Source organism: Octopus bimaculoides, chromosome 4, assembly GCF_046866305.1.
Source record: "Octopus bimaculoides isolate indiv1 chromosome 4, ASM4686630v1, whole genome shotgun sequence".
NCBI lineage: Eukaryota > Metazoa > Mollusca > Cephalopoda > Octopoda > Octopodidae > Octopus > Octopus bimaculoides.
In genome coordinates this window covers 88,070,224-88,083,060 of record NC_142931.1, presented here as the reverse complement: position 1 = coordinate 88,083,060, position 12,837 = coordinate 88,070,224, and the positions used below count along the sequence as shown (strand labels likewise).

At 35.9% G+C, this 12,837-nt stretch overlaps 2 protein-coding genes across 3 annotated transcripts in view; one reads left to right on the top strand and one right to left on the bottom strand.

Annotated features, from left to right (window-relative positions):
* Positions 1-12,837, top strand: part of LOC106870222 (EEF1A lysine methyltransferase 1) — a 271,394-nt gene that overhangs the window by 37,395 nt on the left and 221,162 nt on the right. The gene's annotated exons all lie outside the window — the stretch shown is intronic.
* The window catches only part of LOC106870223 (monocarboxylate transporter 12), a 104,405-nt gene that overhangs the window by 60,973 nt on the left and 30,595 nt on the right, over positions 1-12,837 (bottom strand). Inside the window, exon 2 of one of the 2 annotated variants that reach the window (XM_052967205.2) lies at positions 727-825. The exons of the other annotated variant lie outside the window; for it this stretch is intronic. The gene's annotated coding sequence lies outside the window, so the exon portion shown is untranslated. The remainder of the gene's footprint in view (positions 1-726; positions 826-12,837) is intronic. 2 annotated transcript variants of the gene reach the window in all.

Here is a 12,837-nt window from a genome sequence, read left to right as displayed (position 1 = left end):
GGTACTTATTTTATCGGCCCTGAAAGGATAAAAGGCAAAGTCGACCCCAGCAGCATTTGAACTCAAAGGTAAAGCGGGAAGAAATACCGCGAAGCATTTCGCCGATGGGATAACGAACCTGCCAGCTCGCTTTTATAATGTAATAATAAAAATGTAAACATACAACCTGCTTGATATCAAAGCCCATATCTAAAATCGTTCTAAATAATTAATCTACTATCGAGTTTTACCTTCATATTGCCTTTATTAAAAATCATTAGTAAAGCTAACTCGGGATATTTTCAACCTTGTGCCAGACTAGCGGAAACTTTTTTCATGTGTTCTTATCGTTTTCTCATGAACCTGCGAGTCTCCGTTCTCGACCACTACCTAACTTCTACCAGAATGTATTCCCCTCTGAAATGTTTTCCCTGCTAATGTGTACTGCTATCTACTAATCTGAAACAAATAATGTTATAAGTTCATCAAATTCCAATCCTTCAATCTAAGGACACTTAAAAATGTCTTTTCTCCGAGGACTTACAAATACAAAATACATTAAAATGCAAAATTTTACAAATGCTTGAAATATTGAACGTAATGCTCTGAACTATTAATACATTATCTTTTTCTGCATTCTTTATTATATTAAGCAAATAATAGATTATGAAAAATATTTTCGCATGCACAAGCTAGTGTTGGCGCATGTAAACACATCTGTATTGGTTACAATAATATCAGAATTACCTGCTTTGTTAAATTGTACGAAACAGTGGAAGCAAGTACTATCCCATATGTTAATTGTGGTATCACTTCCTTCAATAGTTCGAATTCTCTGGTACGTACCTGAAATAAATAGAAATGAACAAAGTTAGACCTTACTGTTAGTAAAAAAAAAAACAAAAAAAAAAAACAAGTTATCTCAAATTAGATTATGGAAATTTAATGGAAATTATTTGAAGTTTTGAAATGATGCAGCATAAATTATGCTACAAGATACATAGAGTCTGAACACTAATTGCAAAATCAACATGACTTTTAGCAACCTAATAAAGATATTTAACGAATAGTAAAAATTAGCATTTTTAAAACCTTGTAATATTTCTTTAAGAATTTAGAAGTAAAATCTATCATATACTATTTAAAACAGATTATTATTATTATCATTACCGTTTCTATCACAGCACAAGGCTATGGATTTTAGGGGCAGTACAGGCAATTAAATCAACCCCAATATTTGACTGATACTTTATTTTACCGACACCGTAATGATGAAAAGCAGAGTTACCCCCAGTGGGATTTCAAGTGAGAATCTGAAAAGAAGTCGCTAAATACTGCCAGGCATTTTAACCGATCCTATCCCGATAGCTGCCTGCCAGGCATTTTAAACGATCCTATCCCGATAGCTGCCTGCCAGGCATTTTAAACGATCCTGTCCCGATAGCTGCCATTTCGCAATCATAGACCTAAAGAAAAATTGCGACCTGTATCAATCGAAACATTTTTAAAAAATATTTGTTATATAAAAAAGGTTTAAAGTTTCGTTTACTATTTAATGGACTTCATATTCTATTCTAAATATCAGAGGTGTCGACAATATTTTTACCAACATAGTAAATGTCAGTTCGTCATTGAATAAATATCAATTATGAATGCCTTTGGATCCTATGGAACTGTGTGTAGTTTCTTTTAAACATCAGGTAATCAGGCAGATGCTGAAGTTTAGGTATGTATAAAAACAGACCCGGCTACCGTTGCGGCATAGTTGGCAAAACATAACATTTCAACAACTCATGTTACTTTGCCTCTGACTTGTTCCCCTACCATACATTTGAATATGAACAAACCTATTCACTATAGAAGTAAGGAATTACCAAAAGTTGACATTTTATTTGTCCTTTTAGCTCTTTAATGTTAATGTCTTTTACAAATACAAATACACACACACACACACACACACACACACACACACACACACACACACATGTATATGCAAACCAAGTATGTGTAACTAGTTACACGTTTATTCGACAAATACATTTGTAGTTTGATTCCTCCCAGTAGGATTGTTGGTATTTTAACTGCCGTAGCTTGGCGGCTAGTATAAATTAAAGAACAAGTACATACATACGGCGTCAATAAGATCAATCACGGCTCCAAAATGGTAGCAATATCGTAATCAATGCATCACTTACAGAAGGAATAATAAGTATAAAACTTGTTTTTTCTTTGATTTTTTAAATTAATGACAAATTTTAGATGTTACAAAATGGCTATAGTGAAAATCGAGACCTCAATAAAACGAATCTGTTGCATCAAGAGGCAAATTTGCTAAACATAAGATGACGTTTGTGGAGAACGAGTTCATTTCAGAAGATAACAAATAATTAGCTATGGAGGTGAAGATGAACAATGTACTTGCACAAAATTATCGTATCTCACTTCTTCGATCAATTGCAGTCGTTCCACAACAGTCAGTCGTTACGACAGCTAACTGAGGATTTGTCGGTAATTAGGTGGGGCCAAGAGGCCAACTAGCTGGTACACATAATATAAATAAAACTATGCTTCGTGTGAAAGTCTAGAATATAATCAATCATCTAAATATATGAAAGGAAAGTTCCAGAAAAATTTCTATTTGTTCTCAAAATTACAACTGGAAGATAGACCACAAGAAAGGACTATTAGTTCGAAAGATAAAAAGAAAACACCCTGCATACCAGTTGTAAGTCGTGAGGCATGACTATGTTGCTTTCGTTCTGGAAAATGTCACCGACAGATATAAAGAGATGCCTAGCTGATTTTAGCGACCATTACATTATTCACCATTTTGTAAGATACGCTTTTGTGATCAATAAATTCAGTTGTTCCCCAATAGGGAAAGATATAGCCAACATATGTACATGTAAAAATAATAATCAGTTATGTGGAATTAATGTTTCTGTGAGCATATAACAATTGAGATATTGTACAGGACTGGTTAATGTGTCAGAATGATAAGACAGGACAGTTTGAATAATCCCAAAATATGTATGAATACATGAATGCATGCATGAGCGTGTATATAATTTATCATCATGTGCATGCATATATGTACATGTGTGTGCGCGCGTGTGTAAATGTGTGCGTGTGTACAAACTTCTTTCATGTCCGTGCTTGTTTATGCGAGTTTAATGTCGTATGCTTGTTGCTCCTAGTAATATATTTGTTTATATTGCTTCAGTATCTAAAATAATGATGTGGACTTCCATTAAAAATATTTCATATCATTAGTCTCATCATAATCTTCATTATCTAATTTGAGTTTTTAAATCTATTTAATCTCTTACTAAATAGATATTTTTTAATTGCTCATTGAAAGAAGGAAATGCAGAGCCTGTGACTCTTTTCAGTGACCTCATGACAATTGGGAGAAAGGGAATAAGTTATCCGCAAACAAGAATTCGCAATTCATTATTTCCAAGAAAGTGTTCTTCACTAAACATACCCAAGAACCATATGATAGCGTTAAAGTGTGTATAAAAGTAAGTCTTACATTCAACATTTAAAACAATTGTCCTTCTAACACTACAAAATTTTACTCACACGGTTTTGGTTGACCTAAGGTTTTGGTCAAAGACATTTGCTCAAGGTGTTTTGCTTTAGAATCGAGCCCCAAAACATCTAGTTGCGAAGCAAATTTTTAAACCTGTGCCCACCATTTTGATGTAGTGAAGGGACTGGATCACTTGAAGCAATGCATAAAGGCCAAGGAACATGTTTTTATCAGATGCAAGTTTTCAGGCGTTAACTGTACTACATTAATACATCAACTTTCTCTCCCCCCCCTTCCCCCTCTCTCTTTCTGATGAATCTCTGAATCTCTGAATCTCTGAAAAGAGATGAAATCGCTAAATAAATGATTATCCAAAATTCCGGCAAACCCCTTTTTCTTAATATATAAAGTCTGTACTCAATTTCAATCAATCACTCAATCAATCAATCAATATATATATATATACATAATTAATGAGAGAGACGGGACATGGTAGATACGAGAATCTTTATTCATTACTATGACTGTTTCGACCCATCCTAGCATCGATCCCTCTCGGGTGGGATACTGCACAACCGGTTTAGGTGTATCCCTCGGTATCGATGTGTCTCCTCAGGTGATTTCAAGAGGCATTTCGTTAAAATAAACTCTGTTTCGCACAGCATATTACTGTATCTTCTTCGTAGATAGAAATGACGAATTAACAGATACATACATATATGTGTGTGTGTGTGTGTGTGTGTGTGTGTGTGTGTGTGTGTGTGTGTGTGTGTGTGTGTGTGTGTGTGTGTGTGTGTGTGTGTGCGTGTGTGTGTGTGTGGCGAGAGTCACGACACCACCTGCGAGAATAGACTGACCGAACGACTATAAATAGTAGCAGTCTGAGTGAGATAGGACTGAGTAGGGGTTAGCTGCTGCGGAGATTGGGGACTATGGGGGTGGCGTGATCTGTGTTACGGTATAAGTGCGACGGCATATGCAGATGATGTTACCATCATCGTGTCTGATGAAAGGCAGCTACCTCGTGTAGAAGACGCCATCAAAGGATACGAAGCAGTGGCAGGGGCAAAAATTAACCAGGAGAAATCCGCCAGCTTGCAACTCGACACCTGGCATGACAAGTCGATGCCTCCCAACAGCGTCGTCGGATGCTGAACGGAGAGCCCGATTAAATTGCTCGGAATCTGGTTTAGACTTGTTCACTGAAGTGCTGTTGGATAAATTAGGCTTCTGTACTAAGACTGAGGCGTGTTGTCAAATAAATGAAAACATCGTACCTGTGTTCAAACTTAATTGAAAGGTATCTTTTGCTTCGATAAGACAGGTAGATGAAGAATTAGACAGACTAGAGAGAATTGGGATTATTCAAAAAGTAGATTATTCTAAATGGACAGCACCAGCTGTGTGTATTAAAAAAAAAAAGAATAACAAAATCAGGGTGTGTGTCGGTTTTTTTCTGCTGGTTTGAATGAATGTCTAAAAATGTGCCATTATCCGCTACCTACTCCGGAGGATATTTTTGGCAAAATTAAATGTGGCAAGATATTTTCAAAACTGGATCTGTCTGATTGCGTACCTACAAATTAAAGTAGACGAGCAATATAAGAAATTACCATATGGTGTAAAGGTCGCACCTGCAATTTTTCAACAGGTCATGGATGCGATGTTAGTGGACTGTAAATTCGCAATTCCATACCTGATGATGCATTAATTAAAAGTGAATCTCGTGACCAGTATGTGGAACATGCAAAGTGTGATTTTGATAAAATAAGAGATTACGGGTTCGCACTGAGTGAGGAGAAATGTGAATTTTTTTTTTACCTAAAATTAAGTATTTAGGACAAATTATTGATAGAAATGGAAGACGACCGGACCCGTCGAGGGCAGACGCAATTAAAAATATGCCTCGTCCGCCTAATATAACGACCTTACAAGCTTTTCTAGGTCTAGCGAATTATTATCACATAACATTATTATCAATTTTTGAGTCGAAGAAAAGAATTCCTACCCGTACTACAAATAGATTACAGTGTTGGTCTTATGATATTGTTGAATTACGACTTAAAGATGGAATATATTCCTTCTAAGAAAATTGGCCATTCTGAAGAATGCGAAACCGCTGAAAGATACAATGATAGCCGCATTACAAGCAGAAAAGGAAATTAAGAACATTATGTGTAATGTCATTTAGGAGCTACCAGTGACTGTACAAGATATAAAAGTAAATCAGAGGAGGACAAATGCATCATAAAATTGAAGGAAACCTTGAAAAATAAACAAAAGAGATACACGAATGCGAACCATTTTTCACTCTGCGACGATGTATTAATGTACGCACAAAGAATGGTAATATCAACTGCACTACAGAAACGCGCCGTAGGATGTCAAGAATAGAAGCTTTGATGGTGAGTTACGTGTTTTGGCTGACAATGAACCAGGACATTGAAAATTTGGTGAAATCATGTAGAGGTTGTGCGCTAGCAGCCAAGGTACCACCAGTGAAATACCAATCGTTGCCTGAGACTGATGACCCGTGGTCCAGGGTACGTATAGATTACGCTGGACCGGTGTATAGTGCGTACTACTTGATCATTGTTGATACCTTTACCAAATGTTCGGAAATATGTAGGTGCAGTCAACTAACGCCGAAGGCAACAATAAAGTTCCTGCACGAACCTTTTGCTCGATACTGTGTTCCGAACACCATAGTGTCGGACAATGGAACTAATTTACAGGATACGGAGTTCAAAAATTTCTACAAAATGAATGCAATCAACCACATTTTACCCCACCCTACCACCCGAGATCAAATGGGCAAGCAGAACGACTGATTAGTAGACACTTTTAAGCGATCCATATAGTACACAATTCTTAAACCATATAATACACAGTTTGAATTTATTTACTTCTGTGCTATTCTGACTACGCCTGCGCCTAAATTTGAATCCATAATGTGTAAAGATGGAGCTGTCTTGCGCATGTTTGCCTCGCGTTTTCGGTACGTATTACTGCTACATAATTATGCATTCTTTAACGATCCTACTGACGAGATACAGATACCAAATTAATTTATTTGGTCATTAATAGCGAAATTCAAGTATAGGATTAACTAATTTTTTATTCAGTCTAGTGCCTATTAGCAGAGTGCCTAAAAGATTCCTTTTGTTTGTGGTTTGGGGTTAACTGCCCTCTTTAGCATGTAAGAAGTCCTGTCAAGCGTCTTCTTTCTGTGTATAAATCTTTATACACTCTTATATATGCATGCATGTATGTATGTATGTATGTATGTATGTATGTATGTATGTATGTATGTATGTACAGGTATATATATATATATATATATATATATATATATATATATATATATATATATATATATATATATATATATATATACATATATATATATATATATATAACATATTTAACGTCCGTCTATTGTTTAAAAGTCAGAAGCTAATGTTCTTCGTACTGGAAAATCCCTTTGTAGACGTATTGTGTTAAAAAGAGCAATATATTTCAGAACAAGGTCATAGGAAATCGCACTGGAGATGACTGTGAGAGCGACACATAAGTATTTCACCATTGTTGTAGCTTGTCAACGTCACATGTTTGTCTCTCTCTCCAAAGAGAGATCGAATGTATATAGAGATAGTGCATAAACAATGCACTGGCTTGCAATGGCGTCGCACGAGCAAAATAAAACTGAGACGATGCAAAAGAAGCAAGCAGCTGCAGAGTAGAATCTTTATCCTATATAGCATAACGCATATGTATCGTTACAAAAATTTATACAGATAAAACTTTCATTCAAGTGCTACTTCTATTACGTAATTAGAATACGTATGTATGTATGCATGTATGTATGTATGTATGTATGTATGCTCGTGTGCGGTTGCACATGCGTGTACAATTACACGTTTAGATATAATGGGGAGTAAGAAAATCTATATTAGTAAATATTAAAATAATTTTCGAGTTAAAATTGCTTCAGACATTGATTAATGTTTCTTCAGACTGATATTCATCTGTGGGGCGGAAAAGAGAAATGATAGGCGCAAGTATGCGTTACTTTTAATGGTTAAAGCTATTGTAAATTTCTTATGGAGCGGTGAAACGTGATGTCACTTTTTCTTGAGAGTGATGGAACGAAGTAGGCCAAAGAGGTAAACAAGTGAATATGTACTTACAATTTCCGTTAATGGCTAATATTTCAAACTGCACAAGAGCTATTCATTAATTTCGTTCTATCATGTAAAACATTCACTGCCATATCTTTTCCATACACGAAAGCGATATCGCCACATGAGTGCTTCAAACTACTAAAAATAGCGGACATGTATGAAATATTTCTTTTCTCTTCTCCACCAAAGATTACTCGACTTAAGAAATATTAATTAGTGTCTAGAGTATCTTTAATTAGTAATTCATTTTAATCTCTTTACAAGTGTAGATTGCGCTGTTGCTAGTTACATGTAAATGTGTGCATAACTGTACATATAATTACGTCACTTTATTTTGATTATCCTGCTACAAGATGGGGCACTCGTGGCATTTTTTTTCTTTTGTCAATAAAAAAGATATAACATTGTACAGCAATGTATATATTATGTAAAATAATTAGAATGGATATATGTATATATGTAAACACGCATACATTCACGTATATTTATATATGCATACGTATACATACAGTGGTGTAAAGACGACAACTGTTGTAAAGACAACTGTTGTAAAGGACAATACATGAAGATCAATATTTCACATGTAGAGTATTTAACGCTTCAATGGAAAAAATAGTGAACTAACGTTTCGGATTCCAGTCCCTCATCAGATAAAAAACAAAGCGAGGATAGATGTGTCAGGGTATATTTTTCTTACATCAGACATTTGACAGCAGCCATGCTGGGGCACCGCCTTGATGTGTTTTTAGTTGAACAAATTGACACCAGGATTTATTTTTAAAGGCTGGTACTTATTTTATCGGATACTTAGACCGAACCGCTAACACACCAACATCAGTGTGTGTGTGGTTGTATGTGTGTGTTCGTGTGTGTATGTATGTATATATATATATACATATATATATATGTATGTATGTATGTATGTATGTATGTATGTATGTATGTATGTATGTACTAGATGACGTTCCCGGTAATTCCCGGGAAAGCAGGGCTTATCCCTTGGTTCCGTTCTCATAATTGTTTCGCTAATCCAATAACAAAAATATAAAGTATGTAGACCTTAAAACGATTTTTGTGCATTCACAGAGAATACCGAACTGTCTTACACAGGATCTTGTTTTTAGGAATTTCCAATAAATTATGAATACCTGTGAGTTCAGTTATGTAATAACATGAAATTAGTTACCCTATAGTAAGAATTCAAATAAAGTAGCCCCGAAAAAGGCTTTAATGCGGTCACAGAGCATATAGAACTTAGGAGGAAATATTAATAAAGTATGTATACTAAAATCGTGAAACATGTTACGTAATAACAGCCTAATCAAATATGAGATAATAACAATTCAAGGTAAATAACTCTGAAAAGGGCTTTTCTGCATTCCCAGAGAATATTGCCCTCAGCGACGCTAGTGTTGGTATATTCATGAATAAGTCACTAACCGAAATAAGTGGATCTATTATTTAGGAGGCCCTATTATCGATTTTTACAACAATCTGAGTATGCCATGGGGTTTCCAGACTTGAGCTCTACTCACATGTCAAGTTTCCTCAAAATCGATAAAACGATGTAGGAGGAGTTAGCTAACAACTCTACAAGCACACCCACAGACGGAATTTCCCACATATGAAGTATATATATATATATATATATATATATATATATACATGTATCTATATATATGTATTTATATATTTATAACTACATATATATGTATATAGATAGATAGATAGATAGATAGATAGATAGATAAATAGATAGATAGATCAAAGTATATATATGATCAAAATAGGCAACAGGATATCAGTACGACCGTTTCAAGCATGAAAGGCAAAGTCGACCTCGGCGGAATTTGAACTCAGAACGTAAAGACAAACGAAATACTGCTAAGCATTTCGCCAGGCGTCATAACGTTTCTGCCAGCTCGCCGTCTTATGGGGGACATTAATATTGTACCGTGACTGGTTTAACTGCAGATTAATCCTGATTGAATGAACTTTGGGTCTAAAGGGTTCTGGTAGTAACAATATATATCAAACTGCACAATACTTGTCCATCCAGTCAATACACACACACACACACACACACACACACACACACACACACAGATAGATAGATAGATAGATAGATAGATAGATAGATAGATAGATAGATAGATAGAAGACGAGGTGGCAGAATCGTTTGCACGCCTGCAAAATGCTTAGCGGTATTTCGTCCGTCATTACGATCTGCGTTCAAATTCCACCGAGGACTACTTTGCCTTTCATCCTTTTGGGGTCGATAAATTAAGTGCCATTCAAGTACTGGGATCGATGTGATCGTCTATCACCCTCCCTTCAAATTCCAGGTCTTGTGCCTACATTAGAAAGGTTTATTATTATTATTATTATTATTATTATTATTATTATTATTATTATTATTATTATCATTAATTGGCAGAAGTTAGAGAGTGACTCAAGGACCAAGAGTTTCGTGCGTTGGCACTTATCAAGCAGATTTATAAACCAGTCATAATGATTATTTTCTGGATTGTTCTAAAATAAATTATAACAATTACAAAATTATCTTGATAATGTATATTTTTTTTCAAAAAGTTTACCTGTTAAGCAGTACAATAATGAATAAATAAATAAAGAAAGAAAGAAAGAAAGAAAGAAAAAAAGAAATTGAAGCAAAAGATGTGTGCGTGTGTACATAAATACACACATAAACACACAGGCGTCTAATTCCATTCACGACGTGTTGCCTAGCCCTGTAACTAATAGTAGAAGGAACTTACGCAATGTACTGCGTGAACCCGGAACTACATAGCTTGGAATTGATTTGTATTTTGCCAAAACGTCATACCTACAAGCAAGTGATCTTCCCACTACACATCATAAATGAAACGGTATATCTGATGCTGTCATCATTTCGATTCTTCCTATTTTCTGGACTTAACTCAATGCTTGCAGTCTAAATCATTCAGTCACTCCTCTAAATTATGACTATGCATATGTCAGCAAAAATGGTAGAGCTTTGGCAGAGACGTTAGTGCCTCACAGTATTTAGTTCCGACACTTTATTTTCTCAGTTTAAATTGGCCATTGTTAACATTATCATCAACTCCTGAAAGGGTTCGATTAAATAAACTACTAGTCAAGTACTGGAGTGGATATTATCTATTATACTAAAGCGGCGAGCTGGTAGAATCGTTAGCGCACCGGGCAAAAATGATTTGTGGTATTTCGTCCGTCTTTACGTACTGAGTTCAAATTCCGCCGAGATTGACTTTGCCTTTCACCCTTTTGGAGTCAATAACATAAGCACCATTTGAGCACTGAAATCGATGCAATCGACTCGCCCCACTCCACCGATATTGTTGCCCTTGTGTCAAAATCGGAAACCGATATTTTCGATTATACTCTTTCAGGAAATGTCAAGCCATGCGCCTACGTTAGAAATAATTGAAGGTTATAAATTAACAGAATCGTTAGCAGCACACCGGACAAAATGCATAGCGACATTTTGGCCATCTTCAACGTTCTGAGCTCAAATTCCGCTGAGATCGACTATGCCTTTTATCTTTTCGGAGTCGATAAAGTAAGTGCCAGTCATGTAGTCGACTTTCCCCTTCCCTCAAAAACTACTAGTTTTGTGCCTAGAGTAGAAAGGGTTATTATTATTACTAAGGCGCAAGGCGGTGAGCTGGCAGAATTGTTAGCACGCTGAAAGAAATGCTTACCAGTATTTCGCCCATCGCTACGGTGTAAGTTCAAATTGTGCTGAGGTCGATTTTACTTTTCATCCTTTCGGGGTCGATGAATTAAGTACCAGTTGAGGAATCTTTTCCTTTTGAACGGCACATCGAGAAATTAATTTTTTGTAACTAAACACTTTCAAACTTCGGACCATGGTAGAATGTATCATATAAAACATCTTTTATTCTTAGTGGTGTTGAGAAAAGTTTATATTTTCAAAGTTATTTCGTGTTAAAGTTGTATTTCTGTAATTTCAACCAATCAATGCCGTGTATTCAGCTGAATAAAATTACTGCCGTTGTTTGTCAACAACTATCGGCGGTGTATATTTCGTTTGTCACTGTTATTTATGACATCGTTCGTGCGTTTGTACTGGTTTTAGCTTTGGGGTTTAAGGATTAGGGTTCGGGTTAGGGTTAGAGTTTTAGGGTCAGGGTTAGAGTTTTAGGGTTAAGGATAGGGTTTTAGAGTTGGGGTTAAGGTTTTAGGGTTAGGTTTAGGGTTCGGGTTTTAGAGTTAGGGTTAGGGTTAGGGTTTTAGGGTCAGGGTTAGGGTTTTAGGGTTAGGGATAGGGTTTTAGAGTTAGGGTTAGGGTTAGAGTTTTAGGGTTAGGTTAGGGTTAGGGTTTTAAAGTTAGGGTTAGGGTTAGGGTTAGGGTTAGAGTTTTAGGGTTAGGGATAGGGTTTTAGAGTTAGGGTTAGGGTTAGAGTTTTAGGGTTAGGTTAGGGTTAGGGTTTTAAAGTTAGGGTTAGGGTTAGGGCTAGGGTTAGAGTTTTAGGGTTAGGGTTTTTGAGTTAGTGTCAAAATTTTAGGGTTAGTGCGAGGCACTAACGTCTCTGCCAAAGCTCTACCACCAATAATGATGAAAAAGAAAAGGCTCTTAATTTTTGCTGACATAGGCATAGTCATAATTTAGAGGAGTGACTGAATGATTTAGACTGCTAGCATTGAGTTAAGCTCCAGAAAATAGGAAGAATCGATATGATGACAGCATCAGGGTTGGGGTTTAAAGGTTAGGGTTAGGGTTGGGATATTAGGGTTAGAGTTACGGGAAAATGTGAAAAATGAAGAAATTGGAGTGGGGAGGGGGGAAGATATTTTTCTGAAAATAGTAGCTGAAAAGCAGAAAAAACACACTAAAAGCATTAGAAATGCAAGAACGATTGTGGTGGTGCCATGAAGTAAACATGCTTCTGATACACTCGTTTATTCATACAAACGTAACTGAGATGAAATATGTCATAAATAACAGTGACAAACGAAATATACACCACCGGAAGTTGTTGTTGACAAACAACAGCAGTAATTTTATTCAGCTGAATACACGTCATTGATTGGTTGAAATTACCGAAATACGACAACTTTAAAATGAAATAACTTTGAAATACAAACTTTTCTCAA